The 14074-nt window shown below is 41.4% G+C and overlaps 1 protein-coding gene across 1 annotated transcript in view; it reads right to left on the minus strand.

Annotated features, from left to right (window-relative positions):
* SGIP1 (SH3GL interacting endocytic adaptor 1) overlaps positions 1–14074 on the minus strand; it is a 195955-nt gene that overhangs the window by 75910 nt on the left and 105971 nt on the right. The window lies entirely within an intron of this gene.

A 14074-nucleotide genomic window follows, 5' to 3' on the forward strand; every position in this document is an offset into this window, starting at 1 on the left:
AGATGGCAATAACGCAAACTGTCCAGCACCAGTAGAACAATGGTGGACCACAGGATGTCTGAAATAACACAAGGAGCAGACATTTGACTTCTCTCTTTCACTTCTCACACCCGGATTATGGCTGCTCTCAATTTCCCCCAACAATCTCTGATTACTCTCCCTCTTCAGGATTTTTCTGCAGTAACAAGTGTGACTACCATGTGAGTGGGGAAGAGATTTTGCTTAGAGTCTTGCTTTCAAAATTTGGGCTACCTCATGAAGTTACTAAAGGCTACCTGGGACCCAGTATTGCCCAAATCCCCAAATCTAGGCCAGGAGCACAAACACGTAAGTATCTAGAAGGTTGCTCAAATGAAAAGAACTGTTCTACTCTAGAACATAGACAGGAAACAAGCCTCTAGTATTTTATAGCTGGGAGGCCTCCATGCATATCTGGTCCAATGGCCTATATGATAAAGAGGCAGAAGTGAGTCTCTGAGACCCACAGTTAGTGAATGGGTAGAACCAGAGACAGAATTTAGATCTCCGGTCTCATTCTTACATTATATTGTTGGAGGACCCCTAAAGCAGAGAACCATGAAAGGTTACTTCCTGTTTTGAATGTTTTATAACAGAACTCATTATTTTAGACATATTTACTCTAGTCAATTTTATTTCTAATATTTTAGACTTTCTAATTTGCCTGATTTTCCAGGTTCTACTCTATATTGTTCCTACCTTTCTTATACATTTGTCTGTATCTGTGGATGTAATTTATATAAAATCAGAGGAAAAAACCATTTATGAATATGTATTTCTGGGCTTAACTTCTTTTACTAATTCATACTGTGTTTTGGGAGGAATTTAGTATTTTATATGAAAATTTAGACTTTATAATTCTTTTAATGCCCAGACTAAAATTCTTCTCTAAGAAGAAAATGTGCGTTTTGATTTTAGCCTCAATCTCATGGCAAACAATTCACTTTTAAAAGTGGCATAAACTACAGCAAAGAGGGGATTAAAAGTGACACAAATTTCCCTGAGATGAAATTATGAAAAGTAATGCAAAATAAAATGCAGATCGTACCTGCAGAGGCAGAACCTTACATTCAAAGAAACTTTATTAATTTAAGGTTATAGAGAACACTTTTCAAAAGAACTGAAGTCATATTAATCTACCCAAATTAAGCCATATTTTAATCTCCAATGAGTTAAAAACCTATATTTTTAATCAACAGTTCCTGTTTGTATTTTTTTTTTCCCTAGAGAAAGACAGCATCGTGATAGCATTTGGCCTGCTCGAGGGAGGTGGGGGGGGGGGGCTAAATAGGTGATGGGCATTAAGAAGGGCATTTATTGGGATGAAACTGGGTGTTACATGTAAGTGTTGAATCACTAAATTCTACTCCTGAAACCAATACTACAGTGTATGTTAGCTAACTTGAATTAAAAAAAAAAAAAAAAAAAAGATAGCATTTTGGAAACTCTACTTGCAAAATGCCTTTATCTGGGAAAAGCTATTCAAATTCATGCAGTCACAAGCATGAATCCAGAAAGCCCAGCTAGAAGCTGTGGAGAGGTCAGACCCAGAAAGCCTCAAAGTCCATAATGAAGAGCTATTCGAAACCTTCAAAAGAAGAAGAATTCTCCACGTCAGATTGAAGGGCTCCATATATGTTATTTATCCCCATTAAGGTGCAAAAAGCAGCTACAGGTTCTGCTGAGAACAATTTTGACGGCAAAATCTGTATGAGCCAGGAGAGGAGGGCCTTTGCCTATTTTTTATTTTACTCCTTCTCCTCTCATTTTCCAAGAGCTCTGAAGTCGTTAGCGTTTTATCTTTGTTCTGCCAATATATAGAATTTGCTTCAAAGGTGGAAGGAAAGTCATTTGTATCCGGTCTTGGTATATTCTAGTTTAGATTCTTTTTTGAGAGAGAGAGAGAGAGAGAGAGAGAGAAAGAGCGTGAGAGAGCATGAGGTTGGGGAGGGGGGCAGGAGGGGCAGAGGGAGAGGGAGAAAGAAAATCTCAAGCAGGCTCTACACCCAGCATGGAGCCCAAGGCGGGGCTCGATCTCACAACCCTGACATCAGGACCTGAGCCCAAATCAAGAGTCAGACACTTTAATGACTGAGCCACCCAAGGCGGGCGCCCCCCCCCTTGATATATTCTGTAAGCTGAACACTAGGCGTTGAGTGGCAAACTCAGACGAGTCCAGGGCAAGAAGAGGGGTGCTGTCGGTAAGGGCATGTGTCTTTCACAAAGCTCTGGGGAGCTCGCTACTACTCAGGTGCACCCATGCCTGCCCTGCAAAAATTTGGGCCTAGGGTTGCCAGATCCTCAAAGTTGTCGAGAGAAGCACATCCTGATTTTTTTTTTTTTTTAATTTCAAACATTCTGGTTTTTAATGGGGCTAAAGTTGTTTTTAACTGCACAAGCAAACAAAACACTTATTCCGTTGTTCTGAATCTGCAGGTGGCCAATTTGTCTCTGATTGCAGGCACCTGTATCACATGTAATAAGCTCCCAGTAAATTTTATCTACTGTTCTTATGACTTCACCTGATTACTCAAACAGGGACTTTGGAATTGGTCTTTTCCTTTTCTGAACAAATCTTCTGTGTTCCTATTTAAATATTAATCGCTAATTCCTAGATTTCTCTTGATCTTCTGATATATTCTGGAAAAGGTTTTGGAAAGATTTATTATTCCCTCTACTTCTATTTTGGTGTTTGAATAAGAGATAACTCTTACTTTGTATCTTGAGGCTGTTTTCAAACCGGGTGTACAGAAATCTTTTATAATTTGGTCACTAGAATGAAGATCTTTGGTTAGAACATGTTGTATTTCTAGAATGTATATAATTTGCAATATGAATATGCCTCCCTAAAATAATATTTCAGCCTATGTTCTCATGGTTTCCGCAGTGTCCTTATTCCACACCAGCTTTGCTTTGTTATTTTTTGCATAAAAAGGATTAATTTTAAGTCAGCCTCCTAGGATACTTTAGTCTTAGCCAATGCGGGTAAGTGTTTTAAGATATTTATAAAAAGAAGTAACCAAACACAATCTGTCTTGCTCATCAAAATCACTAAGTCAGCCTCAGGTTTTGAAGCTTTAAGACATGCTAAATTCAGTGCGATGGGGAACCAGAGGAAAACGCGTGAAAAGCTACCAAGCACCAAACAAATATTTTTATATAGGCTAGTCATAGCAAATTCGGTGATTCATGTTAGAGAATTTTCTAGGAAAGCATTAGAATATGCGATCACTGGGGCGCCTGGGTGGCGCAGTCGTTAAGCGTCTGCCTTCGGCTCCGGGCATGATCCCAGCGTTCTGGGGTCGAGCCCCACATCAGGATCCTCCACTAGGAGCCTGCTTCTTCCTCTCCCACTCCCCCTGCTTGTGTTCCCTCTCTCGCTGGCTGTCTCTATCAAATAAATAAATAAAAAATCTTAAAAAAAAAGTATGCGATCATTATGCATATTATTTTGATTCCAGCCCATTTTCTCACTTGCTTTTAAATGCTGATGGGGAAGGCCAGCTATCTGGCAAGCCCTTCTCCCTTACCCCCATCCCTTGTAGGTGTTTGTCTATATTTAAATTTGCTCCTGTATCCATTACAAGTCAGATTACAGTGAATACCTATCATGTCCAATAGGACTTGGTTGAGATGATCTTCTGAAACTCCATTTGGGAAGAGAAACAAAGAGCCCGCTACTAACCAAGACATCATTAAGACTCAACCAGATTGAGCAATCAATAAGATGGACATTTCCAAAGGAAAAATGAGGCCAGGGAGTAGGAGGACTCACCCTTAAAAACACACAGCTCAAAATGACAAGGATTACTTGTCGTTAAAATTGGGGGAAGGACAACAGCGGAAAACCAATGAGGAACAGAGCCTTTTTGAGGCGCTGCAGGTAAACTTCAGACCACCCAATTGAGTCAATTTTTGAAGTGGTCAAATTTGGATAATTCAGAGAAAGATTCAGAATCAAGAATAAGCGCAATTGGCAACATATAAAGAGAGGCTATTAAAGCACCCCGACAGAATTGTATGCCCCGTGGCACGTGATCTGCACCTGACTCAGTTACTCGCAAGCGGCCGTTCAGTTTAGTAGTAGCCGTAGTGACGATAATAATAATGTGTTTGTTTTTAGAAACCAAAAGACTTTGCGTTTCTATTTTGATGTATTTTAGTATTTTTGTTCTTCTATGTCTCCCACTTCTCCTCCCTTCTATCACAGGGACTTGCCACAGCTGGGGTATCCTGCCGGTGGTACGGAGACCGCCAGGCTGGGGCCCATGGATGGGATGACGCGTTTTAGCCCTTGCTGCAGTATCCACTTAGGTGAGTTCAATACAACAAGCATTTCTTGGTGCTCATTCACGTGGAAACACAGTATTTCCATACTTTTTGGTGGAGAGGTTGCCTGCGTCAGCCGAGCATCGGCATCCTGGGAACATTTCCCCAATATACCAAGCAACTGAGAAGAGAACATTGAATTTCTCTCTCTCTCTCTTTTTTTTAGTAGATCTATTTCATTGTTGTCCTAAAGTAAAAAAAGATGTAGGTACATCATACCAGATTTGTGCTGCCACTAAAAATCACCCACTGGTACTAAAAAGGAGTGTGGACGAGTTGCTTTGCACTTTATAAAATCCCCTTTTTCTTCTGTTTCTTTGACAGCTCCAGAAGGGAATATTTTTCTGATTAGCTGAAAAATAAAAGAAGAAAGACAACTTCCCTCTTCTAGGCCAGCTTCACAAGCCTTCATTCATGAATGCTATCACGTTGAGCATTAAACAAGAAATTAACTTAAAAGAACGTTTGCCTAGCTCATGGTAGGTATATGCAGCTGGACTAATCCAAGTGGAAGCTGTGTTAAATAAAACTCCATACTTTTAATATTTAATCATATGCCTGTGATTGAGGAAGAGGTGAATCTTCACAAAATTACACTGTGACCCTTCATAACAGACTTGTGAAGTCACTTAGCAACCAACTTCCTTTTCTCCCCATGGGGCATAATTAGACCTTGTCCTGGTTCACAAAGGTTTGTTTTTAAAATTCAAAATCTCGTTTAGGTGTTAAACACAGTCAGTCATTATGGAGATGATGAAAATGAACAGAAGTCATGTTTGGCCAAAATGTAGAAAGGACTTATTTCTTACCGGACTTTTCCTCTAAAAAGTGTAGGCATGAGGAAGAAGAAGAGAGAAAATGAGAGAGGTGAAATGTATTTTCAGAGAAACAGATAAGGCTCAGAATAACCTTCTTTAAAGCAGCTCTCAAGGCATTGCTCTTCCAATGGCTCTTTCTGGGCATCTGACATAGTCATTCCCCGGCCACCGGCTTTAGCTTGAAGGGTGGCAGAACACCCCCCCCAAAATCTGCTACTTGCTATATTGATGATTTTTGAACTGCAAGCATTTGGAAAACGGTAAATGCAAGAAGACACTTTCTCTGAACAACCCTAATCCGTCTGAAGATAAATCCTGCATAAGAATTGTCATAAATCCCCTTCGCAAGAGTGTTGTTGATCAGGGAGGACTGACTCTTAGTGCCAGAGAGGAAGTCGATACGGCACTCTGACGAACCTGATCACACAAAATTCATCCCACCTATTTTTCCTAAAGATCAGATGCTCTCCCTTCAGAGGCCTACGTCCCCTCCCCTTCCCCTACTCAGTGGTATTTAATTCAGGATTCTAAAGCCACCTCTTTGAGTTACTTTATTTTTCCTGGGTGTCTCCCGTGTATACATGAAATGTACATGCTACTATACGTCTGTTTTTCTCCTTAACATGTCCTTTCGTTAGAGCCCCAGTTGAACACCCAAATGGGAAGAGATCAAGTTTTGCTTCTCCTATAAGTTCAAGCTATAGAGGGCATTGGCGTGGCCTCCTCTGGGCACATTCTAAGCTGTCTTTTAAATGGTTTGCTTCCAGCAAATAGATTTGTGCCTTGAAAATAGGAAACTATGCTCTGTAAGATGGCGAGGATTTTGGAAGATGCCACTATTGCAGTGCAGCCGAGCATGGTCATAAACCTGAAACACGAGATTTTCCAGTAGCTCCAACTTCGTCAGGGAACCCTGCACCTGCCATCTCCTCACAAGACACCCTGGCTGCACTCACCAATTCTTTCATCCCATCTTTCGTTTCTCCCCACTCCCCATGAACAATAGCAAATTATTGTCCATGGTGAGTGGTCTCTGGCTCCCTCGGAAAGCTTTTTTATTTCCTGGGCAACCGTCACCGTGAGGGCCTCATTCCTGCCTGACAGCAGCGCTCCACGAGCCTTCTGCATGCACTTCCTAGCTGATGGTCCTATTTCTAGGTTCACCCCCTAAATTCATCCTCTGCATTACCTCCAGAATTATTTTTCAAACCAGCGAAGTGAATATGTTACTCTGCCCTTCAAGAACCTCCCAATTATTCAGATAATAGAACACACGCTCCATTCTACGTCAGTTATGTCTTCACGATGGGCTCCAACTTCCCCTCACCCTTCACCTTCCACCGCTGCCTGTAGGAAGCCACGCTTAACAGCAGAGGCTCCTGGCCGTCGGAATGTTCAGTCACCTCAGCGGCTTCCCTGCCTCGGTAGCCCTCGATTACAATTTTACTTATTCTTCAAGGCCAGGAACGTTTCTTCCATGAGGCCTTCCCCAAGCTTCCCCATCAGAATAAGTGGTTCCCTTTTCTTGTTTGATCACAGCACATTCCTTTGGTTCAAAATAACCACCTCATATTGAAGGTCTTTCTCATATTGAAGGATGTTTATTAGCTTCGGGGAAAACAAAGGTCCACTTTGCCAGCACATTCTTTGCAGTTCCTATTTTGTCCTGTGTTATTAAGGTGTCTCCACTCGATTATTAGCTCACAGTAATGGTCATGCATGGACCCTCTCAGATCCAAAACAGTGCTAGGCACACACCAGGCATTCAAAGCAGGTTTAGGAATTCCCTTTCGGAGGGGCCATTAAAACACCATAAAATGTTTGAAGCATAATGTCTTTTAAAATACAGAAAGATGAATTGCACTCTGAAATAAAGCTGAATTGTATATGCCCCAAGGGATGTGGCCCCAGTTGTAATGTTCCTTCACCAGCTCGTATAAATGTTTCACTTAACTCCCACTTAACTGCTGCTCTCTCTGCCTTTAGTGACCCCAGGGGCGAATATATGTTACAAGGGCTCCCAGGGACTAGCACAGCTTTGTACAAACAGTAGTATAGAGCTATGTGATCAGATCTCCAGGGTAGAATATTCTCTTATAGCAAAAAACAAATGCTTCAGAATAACTGAGGGTCAAGATAGGGGCTGACTTTCAGCCCCAGATCCTTGGTAAGTAACACAAAGAAATGGAAATTATTAAGATCCATGTTTTCAACCTACAGACAAAAAGAAATTCTTAGGTTCAAATCAAATAGCTTCAAAGGAATTGTCCTGAAGAAGGAGCAGGAACTTTTCTATATTTGAATTAGCTTAACCCCTTATTTTCTGGATGCCTTTGAGCAAGTTGTCCTGTGCCTCGATCTGATGATTTCTAAGGCAGGGATGTAGATTTGTTGTGGAATTGGAGAACTGTTGTAGGAATGTTGTGAGGATTAAAGGATGTGGATGATACTGACAGCTAACGTTTACTGAGAACTATTACTGATTGACCCTATGCAGTTGGTGTCCTTGTTATTTCTCATTTACCAGCGAGGAAAAGGAGGCACTGATGAATTCCAAGGTCACACAGTTACAAAGGACCAGAGCTGGGACTGGTTCCCAGCTTATCTACCTCCCCAGAGCCTGGTTGGGGTGGGCCCATGGAACAGACCAAGTCCCCTAAACTGATTAACCAAATTTCAGGGCCTTATCAGCATTGGGATCTAGAAACAACACAGCTGAAAGCTCACAGATCACAGAACCTGGAAAATAACCTTGGATCTTTCCAAAGGAAAGAGTTAAATAGATCATGTCTAGCTATCATAGCAGCTCTCAAGGGATGAACTTTTTAGAATGTGAGCTTGTGTTTCTAAGCATGGTTTCAACCTTGGAATTAAACTCTGATTAGAAGGTAAATTTCTCAGCCTTCTCCTAGAATTAAATGCATTATATTGAATTAGAATCAGAAGAATAAACATGAACATACAAATGATAAGGGCCTTTTCTCCTCCCCACACCTTCCCATTCCAGGCTTCATGGTGGTTACAACTTTTTTTTTTTTTTTAAGATTTTATTTATTTATTTGAGAGAGAGAGAGAGAGAGAGAGAGCAGGAGCAGAGGGAAGAGACAGAGGGAGAGGGAGAAGCAGGCTCCTCGATGAGCAGGGAGCCCAATGTGGGGCCAGATCCCAGGACCTGGGATCATGACCGGAGCCAAAGGCCCAACAGACTGAGCCACCCAGGAGCCCCAGGCTTCATGGTGATTAAACCATTTTTATTCAATATATTGTTTGCTTTAATTGTTAGCAGCTGCTGACACCTAGGCTATGGCTTCTTGGCTTAAGGATTTCTTCGGAATGTTAAACAAATAAATAACGAAAAGAAAAACCCTATAAGACAATTCTCCTTTGGCGAAAACAAAGATATTTCTTGATTTAAAATGAGCTCATAGCATTGGAGTTGATTTTTAATTGTGGAAAAGATACTAAGAAAATTGGAAAAGAGATGTATACCCCCAGGTCCACTTGTCTGTAGAAACAGAATGAGTGAATTTGTGGACTAGACAAAACATACACTTAAAATATAATCAATGAATCATGTCTAGTGCAGGGCTTTTCCTGCGCTATAGCCTGAGAAATTATAGTTCTTTAATTTGCAAGCCTTGTTGAGAGGCAGCTCATATTTATCCCAAATCATTTTCTAGTGCCAGGAGTCATGCAAGTTAGGTCTTGTTGCCGCCTACACTTTTGCATAAGGGGCTTGAAAGCAGCAACACTTATGGTAGAATTTAGCTTAAGACCCAGAGCCAAAGCCAACAGAGGTGAATGAAGAAAAGCACACACCAGAGTTTAGTGATCCTTACACAGAGGTTTTGTGTTCCAAATACATCCCTGCACTCTTAACAAAGAATCAGCTACCGTGGAAATTTTTGGCAACAAGCTTCATAAGAGTGGAACCAAGACTCAAAAAACCAAGTCTAATCCATAAGCTTCTTAAGTGTCTGCTGCAACTGTTTAACCTTAAAAATAAGATGGCCATATTTTGGATCTTGATATTTAATGAATGAGATTTTATTATAAATATAACCACTTCTTATCAGTTGTCAGACAAAAGAAGCAAAAGGATAATTTATTCATTTATTAAACCATTAACAGCTATTTACTGGGTGCCTAATAAAACCTAGACACTACTCTAGACATATTGGTGAACAAAACAACAGGAACAATAGACAAAGAAAGCTCCAATGAGCTTATTTTGGGGACCAGAGGAAGGAGATAGATAAAAAAAATAATAAACATAAGAAACAAAGCAAAGTAATTGGTATTTTAGAAGATGATAAACGCAATTTTTAAAAGCAGAGCAGATAAAGAGGCTTGAGAATGCCAGGGTAGAGAGCTCCGTGATTTTCAGTAAGGTAGTCAGTGCAAGCCACTGAGAACGTGATTTGCCCAAGCAGCTGAGGTGGGGAGGGATGTCACACTGTAGCTCTTTGGTGGAGAGGAGGCACAGCCAGGGAGCCAGGGGAGAGTGGAATGAGAAGGGAGAGTGGCAGGTGTTAGCCTGCAGGCTGGGGGTGTCCCCACCGTGAAGGTCTTGAAGGCTAATGTGAAGACTCTGGCTTTGCTCTGTTCCAATGCAGCTTACAACCCTCACTTCTCAGGAGTTCTCCAGGGTGGGGTTTAGTCAGGGTTGGTTGCTGAAAGAAGGCATAGATGACACAGAAGAAGCAATCTCTGAGAATGCCTGCTTGTGACATATGCCGCCATTTTTCATTACTCTTGGGAAGCTGACTTTGATTCCCCAAATATCAAGTTAAAACAGGAGACAGAGATGGGCTTCAAAAATAGGTTAGGAAGTGGAAAGGGAGTTTGTACTGGGCAAAACAGAGTGAGGCCAGTCCATCTTGCCTTCCCTGTCTGTTGGCCACTTTAGGACAAGGGATTTGGACAGGCTCATCGGCCCTGTACCCCCGCTGTGCTGGTAGCCGATTCAAAAGATGGCTCCTTAGGTCCATGACAGTTAGTGGCTGTGTTTTAGACAGAAAGAAATCTCGCTTCATTCTGTTCATTCTGAAATTTCCCCTAGTCTCCAAAGAGACATTTTCTGACATAATGAATGTGAATGACTCACACTCAAAGAGTTTGGGTTTATTTTTTCTAAAATAATTAAAAAGTACATCCATTGCTGTAGATTATTTCTGGCCCTAAAAAAAAAATATTCTCCATCATAGGACAAAGGGATAGATACTTTTTTCTTATACTGTTATACTTATTTTTATACTATTATTCATACACTTATAGAAACTTCTTAGTACAAAAATAAATATAAAAAAAGAGAATACAGTGTGTACCACTAAGTGACTGAAACCTGAGGCCTTACAAAGGAGAACAGGCATCTCACTGGAGATGTGGGATCAGGGGAAGAGTGCTAGCACTCCCAGAAAAGAAGGGCACATTAATAAACTTTAAAAAAAGAACTTGCCAACTGTACGAAAGTTATTGTTCATATTATTCATCCATCTAATAATGCAGAAAAACAGGTGAATCGGAAGGGGAAAGATCAAAGAAATGGAGAGCCAGAAATCTCCTCTCTTTCTAAAGTAACGTGAGGGATGTAAGTCGCACTTTGCCGCATGAAACACCAAGTTCCATATAATTTCCCACAGTGAAGAGCATCCATCCATCCGACCAATCGACAAGTATTTTCTAAGTTCCTGCTCTGAGTCATTCAACGTTGTAGGTTCTTGAGGGAAGGCCCCCTTCATGGGGTAACAACCTACAGCGTCTGGGTGCAGGATCACTTGTCATAAATCCAACACTGACTGAATCATTCACAAATTATGCTTCTGTTACAAACTTATTTTCCAAATTGATTGCTTCATTATAGAGCCCATTCAACCCTGATTATGGCCATTAGCTAATAAAAATAGTTTTAAATTCTAAACTCTACACAAGTAGGACTAACACAACCAAGGCAGAAGAACTTGATGATATAAAAATTAGTTTTTTTTAATTATGATTAGCATTGTAATTAAAAGCATGTAATTTTTTTAAAAAAAGCATGTAATTCAAGATTTCCTGCCTCTGGTCGAGGACAGCTTCACGTTTTTATGTGTCAAAATTTTGGTTATATTGTTTCAATTAGATTTTAAGCTGGTAACAGAAATTGAGCATTTCTTCTGACCAGCACAGGATGGGCATGGAAAGTATGGAAAAATGGTATTTTTATTTTATTTAATTATTTATTTATTTAAAGATTTTATTTTTATTATTTATTTGACAGAGATAGAGACAGCCAGTGAGAGAGGGAACAGAAGCAGGGGGAGTGGGAGAGGAAGAAGCAGGCTCCCAGCGGAGGAGCCTGATGTGGGGCTTGATCCCAGAACGCCCGGGATCACGCCAAGCTGAAGGCAGATGCTTAACGACTGAGCCACCCAGGTGCCCTGGTATTTTTATTTTAAAAGTCAGGAAATGGAAGCAACAGAGAATTCCCTAGGAAAAAAATAATTGGTAAAGAAGGAAAGAACAAACACTTCTCAGATATGAAGCTAATTCTTCTGCAGACAGTCCATAGCTTATCAGAATGTAGAAAAGGTAACAATATATTTTTAAAAAGGAAGGTCCTACCCATTCCTCCATCTATCCTTCTCTGAAAGGCCTGGAACAAAAAAGAGTTACATCTTATGTATCAACTGGATGATTTCGGTCAGGCTTCCTACAGCTCTGTCTGGCGGGGGCGTCTCAGACTACATCAGGGATATGGGATCTGGTCATTGTGTTGGCTGAGTATTTGGGAGGTGGAAGTGGAAGCTCATGTGCCCCTGTCTTTGATATCCCTGGTCTAAACCCAACCCAAACCATGTTCACCCTATGAAGCTCTCCTTGAAGAGTAGAACCCAAGCTGAGCCTCTTGCCTCCAACTTGCTGTGCTTGAGGTCTGCACCGAGCACTTCGCATCGGAAGGCATACAATCATTAGCCTGCCTTTGCACCACGCAGCAATCCTACCAGGAGCGAATGCCAGTGTGTAGGAGCCCGCAGCTCTCCTCCCCCACAGATGACTCTTTGTTTTTACTGAACTCAATGGGGTGCTGAACCTTCTGCCAAAGTGAGGACAGGAAAGGGGGTGGTGTTACCAAGCAGCAGCAAATTCATGGATTTTACTCATTGGCAGGCTAATTTGGGGGTGGCAGGGTGGGTGGGCCACCTGGAATAGGCAAACAGCATCAGACTGTCTCCAGTTCAAAGCTATCTCCCTCTCCCCATATTTTTTGATTAAATAACTCTGTTATGGATTGCAAATCACCAGAACGAACTTAAACTAATAGCTCCTTCAGAAGGTCATGCCATAGGGGAGGGGGAGGAGGCCCCAGCATACATGCCACTTATTCCCACATCACTTCTTCTTTTCTTTCTTTCTTTCTTTCTTTCTTTCTTTCTTTCTTTCTTTCTTTCTTTCTTTCTTTCTTTCTTTCTTTTTCTTTCTTTCAAGTAGGCTCCATGCCCACCGTGGAGCCCAGTGCGGCCTCAAACTTACAACCGTGAGATCAAGACATGAGCCGAGATCAAGAGTTGGACACCTAACCAACTGAGCCACCCAGGTGCCCCTCCCACATCTTTTCTATCAGCCCTCTTCTCCTTAACTTTACTCAAGTCCTCCCTCGCTATTTTTATTTTCTTTCTCACTCCCACAAGTCTCTTTACTTAAAGAGAAGCGGACATGGAAAGGGAGGCCAAGGAGATACACACCTAATGAGTAGGCATTCATTTTGCAACATAATCTCATGTCCTCTTTACATCAGTCCTGGCAGGATGGAGATTCCTGTTCCCATTTTACAGACTTGGGATATGAGGCTCCATATTAAGGAACTTGCCCATGGACACAGATCGTAAGATACAGACGCAAAAGCCTGTGTTCCCCCTACTTCACCAATATGCTTCAAGAAAATGTTCTCTTTCTTGGGCTCCTTATTATATCCCCAACGTGCCCCTAAAACAGAGCTTCTGCCCACAGAGGCTCTAAAGTCGGAATACACAGCAGAGTACTCACACTGCGAGGGACTTAAAGACAACAGAATCACTAGACCCTTACTCTGTAGATGAAAAAACCTATTGTGTTTTTAACTTGGCAGAAAGGAGGTAGATGCTGGAGTTCAAGTCCTGGTCCTCAAAATGTCAGCAGCCTCTCGATCTTTCTGAGTTGATTCCTTCTGTAAAATGGGGTGACCGCCACCTCTCTTCCTGCCTAGTAGTCTGGCTGCTCACTCCATCTTTCTGACCATGACAGTGCATATAAAATGGAAACCATAATTATAATGAAGCTTCAACATAAAAAATACTTGTTTGCTAGATTAGGGGAACTGAAATATGACTCATATAAAATGAGGTCTCATTCCTTAACATTTAAAACAAAGGTGTATGAGGTCTTAATATAAAATGAGAGACTTTTAATAAAGTAGAAATCACACAGGACATGGCAGCAATTAACGCTGACTGCCCTGTCAGCTCAGCCTCGCTCTCCTGTCACACAGAATGGCACAGGAGGGACCACAGAAGGTTATGTCTGTGGATTGAGGGGGAAGAAAGCCTGGGAGGTGGGCTTCTGAGCTGGGATCAAGAGCCCTTTAGGGACCATCAAAGGGATAGCCTTAAAAGGGTTTGTGAGAACTCAGAAGTTGTATGCAAAATGTTTTAGAGGAGCTAATGAACATTTAATTTTTCCCCTGGAAAGAGAGCCAATGGCTTTTATCAAAAGTAGGATAATGTTGTGGGTAGGTGTTCTGAATTAGAAATTAGAACTTCTGGGTTCAAATCCCAGGAACTTCGCTTCTTAATTGTGACATCTTGGGTAAGTTTAATCCTTCCTTGCCTCAAATTTCTCACCTGTAAAACGGGGGTAATAATAGCACCCATCTCCTATGGTTGCTATGAGGA

Source organism: Ursus maritimus, unplaced genomic scaffold (assembly GCF_017311325.1).
Source record: "Ursus maritimus isolate PB19 unplaced genomic scaffold, ASM1731132v1 scaffold_12, whole genome shotgun sequence".
NCBI lineage: Eukaryota > Metazoa > Chordata > Mammalia > Carnivora > Ursidae > Ursus > Ursus maritimus.